Raw genomic sequence first — 5349 nt, 5'->3', positions numbered from 1 at the left:
CAGCTGGTTTTGGTTGTCAGCAGCAAACTGGTTGATCCACTCTGAGAAGGTGCTATTTAAGAGACTGAGCTGAAAACAGCACCTCAGACTGAGGAAGTCTCTTGGATGAGAGACGAAACGTTTCTAGATTTTTTTGCTTTGTTTTGTTTTTTGTTTTTTTTGAATGTCCAGAGGACCAGATTGAACTTTTTTGGATATCCGGATATTGTCCAAAGTAGAGCCACCAGCGGTGGAGTTAGCAGCGGTGGAGTTATCGCGCGCTAATGGCTGCAGGTTTTCAATAACATCCCCTCCAGGTCGGTCCAGGCTGCGTAATGGCTGACAACTCCCGCTGGTTGCCTGGTCCGGGCACGCGGGAAGCTGGAGACCATGACCGCTAGCTGAAGAGGACGATGCAGCGCGCAGAGCTTTCAGCTTCACCAGCTAACCAGCACATTTTCCCCGGCGTCTGAAGCGAGATCTTCAGGCAGGCAGGTGAGGAGCGCAGCGAAGGTAAGCTGGCACGTCCGCCAGCAGGGGGGGGTCCAGAGGTACGCTGATAATGGTCCAGATAAGCGACATCAGTGCCAGAAAAACGAAGATCCAAAAGTTGTTGTCTGTCATACACCAGCAGAGAGTTGATGTCATTGATGAGGAATACAAAAAACAAAAATAATCCGAACACCATGTACATGGCTTGGATTGCAAGCCATGTACACGGGCGCCATCTTACCGGAAGTGTCAACAACAAAACACAATTAAAATGGAAGAAAAACATTATAAAATCAGAAACACAAGTAAGCAGCTTTTGTAAAGGCAAGATGGAACAGTTATCAGTCTTAAACTAGCACTAGGATGTGTCTGGACATCCTGCATCTTATCTGTCCCACTGAAGTAATCAAAAATTCCTAGAATCTACACAGATAAAAATGTACCATGGAAGATTACTTATGCACATATGAAAAAAAGGGGAGAAGCAGCGAACAACCTCTAGAGTTGAGCACTGTGAACTCTGAAGGATTTCTGCATCAGCTCGTCTTTTTATTGACACACAGAAAGAAGTGAAAACTGGACATCTTGATTATGCAGGCAGATGACACAACGAGGACAAGGTGATCTTAGAACATTTTTGATTAAAGGCTTACAGTGATGAGTTTCTGATACCATTTGTATCAGTTAAATTCTGCTTCGTATGCACAGTTAAGAGAAACAATGACAGTGTGAGATTGATGATGTGAGATTGATAAAATATGAGTTGATATGCATAAACCGTGACATTTCTGGTTTTACAAAAGAAAAAACAATTCTCAGAAAAAAAAGGCTTGTGTAAGTACAGAGAATTCCTATCAGTCGGACGTGGGCTGATACTTGTTTTGCCAGAATTTTCTTTGCTTCGCATGAACAGATGTGCAGAAATCATGAAACAGTTAAAAAAGATAAGTAACATAATAAAAACCCTTAAAGATTGTGTTAACAGAAATAGTTTGTGTTAACAGAATCAATTTGTGTTAACAGAATAAGGTTGTGGATAACAGAATCAGTTTGTGTTAACAGAATCAGTTTGTGTTAACAGAATCAGGTAATGTTAACAGAATCAGTTTGTGTTAACAGAATCATGTTTTGTTAACAGAATCAGTTTGTGTTAACAGAATCAGGTAATGTTAACAGAATCAGTTTGTGTTAACATAATCATGTTTTGTTAACAGAATCAGGTAATGTTAACAGAATCAGTTTGTGTTAACAGAATCAAGTTGTTTTAAAAGAATCAGTTTGAGTTAACAGAATCAGTTTGTGTTAACAGAATCATGTTTTGTTAACAAAATCGGGTAATGTTAACAGAATCAGTTTGTGTTAACAGAATCAAGTTGTTTTAAAAGAATCAATTTGGGTTAACGGAATCAGTTTGTCCAAAAAAGTTCAATCTGGTCCTCTGGACATACAAAAAAACCAAAAAATAAAACAAAGCAAAAAAATATAGAAACGTTTCTTCTCTCATCCAAGAGACTTCCTCAGTCTGAGGTGCTGTTTTCAGCTCAGTCTCTTAAATAGCACCTTCTCAGAGTGGATCAACCAGTTTGCTGCTGACAACCAAAACCAGCTGATCACATGCTCAAGAAGGACCATGAGCCTAACAATGGATCATTAGCACACTGATGGCTGTTTACTATTCACAGAGGGCTGAGTGATACTAGCAATCACAGCATTGTAAGAGGGGGACAGTTCAACACAGAGGCCTCCACCCCTGTTTAATGATGGACGATTTCTTTTCACAAAGATGGACTCCTTTACTCCTCTCTCAAACCATCGTTCCTCTCTGTCCAGGATGTGAACATCTTCATCCTTGAAAGAGTGACCGCTGGCCTGGAGATGAGTGTAGACCGCAGAATCCCGGCCTGATGATATTTAAGAGACTGAGCTGAAAACAGCACCTCAGACTGAGGAAGTCTCTTGGATGAGAGACGAAACGTTTCTATATTTTTTAGCTTTGTTTTATTTTTTGTTTTTTTTTGAATGTCCAGAGGACCAGATTGAACTTTTTTGGATTTTTCTACCTGGATTATTGAGCATGCATCAGAATCAGGTTGTGTTAACAGAATCAGTTTGTTTTAACAGAATCAGGTTGTGTTAACAGAATCAGTTTGTGTTAACAGAATCAGTTTGTTTTAACAGAATCAGTTTGTGTTAACAGAATCAGTTTGTGTTAACAGAATCAGTTTGTGTTAACAGAATCAGGTTGTGATAACAGAATCAGGATGTGTTAACAGAATCAGCTTGTGTTTATAGAATCAGTTTGTGTTAACAGAATCAGGATGTGTTAACAGAATCAGCTTGTGTTTATAGAATAAGTTTGTGTTAGCAGAATCAGTTTGTGTTAACAGAATCAGTTTGTATCTCTGACTGTTTGGGCACTCCTGGCTGATTGTCCCAGTTGGGGTTTGGTGGCCTCTCTGGTTGGGGGGCTGGGTGTTGGGCTGGGAATCGGGTTGGGGCGTCTGGACAGTTTCGGGATGGGTCTGGGTTGCTGGCCCTGGTTCTGGTTGGTCCTCGGGGGCTATGTGCCGGTCCGTGGCCTTGATCCCTGGTGGTGCGGCTGCCACCTCCTCCTAGGTATCTCTGTTAGAGCCTCTGTCCCCTGGTGGATCTCGGAGAATGGGGGTGCCTATTGGGGTCAGTGGGGGAGCTGGTCCCCTGGGGGGGCATTGCCACCTCAGTTCACCTCCCCATCCCGACGTCCTCCTCCGCCCACTCCACCACACCACCACTCAAACAGGGTTTTGGGGTTCAGGTGCACTACTGAGCTACGGGGAGAATCATCCATCTCCGTGGCTGGTGGGGTCCTGGGCCCTAATTTTAATATACAACCTAGACACTCACTTATAACACTCTCACGACACATGCATATATAGGATCTGGAGTGGGCACATGATCGCACTTAGGTGGTGGGATGTACTACCATTTCCACCTCCCCGGACCTGTGCCCACTCTTATATGTAGCATGTAGACATTTAGGGTTCTGGGCGGAGATGAGGGGTGAACGGGCGCCGCCTGCTCTCTTGGCAAGAGGTGGGTCTGTGCCGGTTGCCACCTCATCCCCCCATTTTAAACGCACTGTATAACAACATGCATCAACACCATATTCGAGTGGGAGGAGGAGGAAGTGGGTCTGTTCATAATTTATTTATGCATATATAGATTTATTTATTTATTTATTTTCTTTTCCCCTTTCACAAACACCTCCTTTCTCCGTGTGACACTAGGGGTCGGGGATGGAGGGGGGCGGGGCGCATTGTTGGGGTCTGGGCTGTGGGTGGGCTTTGGGCCTTGGGGGCGGTCAGTGTTGGGGCCGGTGCTTCAGTTCCTCCTGAGCTGTTCCGATTCTTTTAATCTAGGTTCCTGGTTGCGATGGCCGGCACTTTGACCGGGGTGGCTGCCGGCTTTCAGCGGGGGTCGGCTATGGTAGTGTACGTGTGGTCATTGGTGGTGTAGGGCGGCGGTTGGGGGCGTGGCTTCGCCTCATCGGGGCACTGGCTGGTCTTCCTGTGTGGCATTTGCGGTGGGGGTGCTGTGTGTGTGGGGGGGTGCATGGGTGGCGTGCTGGGGCGTCTCCGGGCCTATGGTGCGGAGCTCTTGATGTGAGAGCCGGCCCTCCTCAGCTGCGGCTCCCTGCTGCTCTGCCCCTTGGGCTGGGGCCGGCCTGTGGTCGCTGTCAGGTAGATGGTGCATGCGGTCGGCCCGACAGATATTCTGTCGGGCTATCTGTGTGTGCCTGTTGGTTGCTCAGGTTGGGTTTTTGGTGGTCCCCCCTCTCTTGGCTCAATTTGGGCCCCACGTTTGGTGTGGGACCCACTCCCCCCGGTCGTGCCCCCCTTTGGCGGGGGACCCCCTTGCCGCCGGTGCATTGATGGCTCTCTGTGTCTGGGCTGGGTGGTGGGGTGCACGTCGGTCCGCCCTGGTTGCTGCCTGGCGGGGCCTGGGTGCCCTGGCTCTGTCGGGGCTCTGCTGGGGGGTGGTATGGCCTCGGTGTCCATGGCCGGATCTACCTGGAGGGGGGCATGGGTCGCCGGCCGGACCTGTGGGCTCGTCGCTGCAGCTTCCTGGAGGCTCTGCATTGTGGTGGCTGGGGTCACCCGGTTCTTTCCTCTGCTCCTCTCTGGCGGGGTGCGGTTCTCCCTGTTGGGAGACTCTTGGGGCTCCGGGCCTGTGGGCCGCTCCGGTCCTCCCTATGTTGCCATTGTGTCCTGGGGGGGCGGGTCTGTGGGCCCCCGCATCCACTATTGGGCATTCTTTTGGAGAAATCTGGTGGTGGCGGGCGTGCTTGCGTGGGTGTTTGGATTCAGGTGCTTTGACAGATGCACGCTAGGTTGGGTAGTGGTGGAAGCTAGATGATTCCTTGTGCGATGTCGAATGTTTCATGGTGATATTGTGGGTGGCATTGTGCTGGGCATGTTGTTTTGTCGTGGTGGTCTCTCGTCTTATCTATTTCTCTTTATTATTTATTTATTTTTCTTTCTTCTCTTTCTTTAAAAAAATAAAAAAATAAATAAAAAATTTAAAAAATTGAGCGATGATGATAAGTTCATTGAAACACTTCACAATGTTTCTACACTTAAACTGAGCTCAACAACAAAACAAAACAAAACAAAAAAAAAAATCAGAATCAGTTTGTGTTTATAGAATCAATTTGTGTTAACAAAATCAGTTTGTGTTAACAGAATCAGGTTGTGTTAACAGAATCAGGTTGTGTTAACAGAATCAGTTTGTGTTAACAGAATCAGGTGTGATAACAGAATCAGGATGTGTTAACAGAATCAGTTTGTGTTAGCAGAATCAGTTTGTGTTAACAGAATCAGTTTGTGTTAACAGAATCAG

Source organism: Nematolebias whitei, chromosome 10, assembly GCF_014905685.2.
Source record: "Nematolebias whitei isolate Nwh7 chromosome 10, NemWhi1, whole genome shotgun sequence".
NCBI lineage: Eukaryota > Metazoa > Chordata > Actinopteri > Cyprinodontiformes > Rivulidae > Nematolebias > Nematolebias whitei.
The sequence above is the reverse complement of the archived record's forward strand: the minus strand, read 5'-3'. Positions refer to the sequence as shown.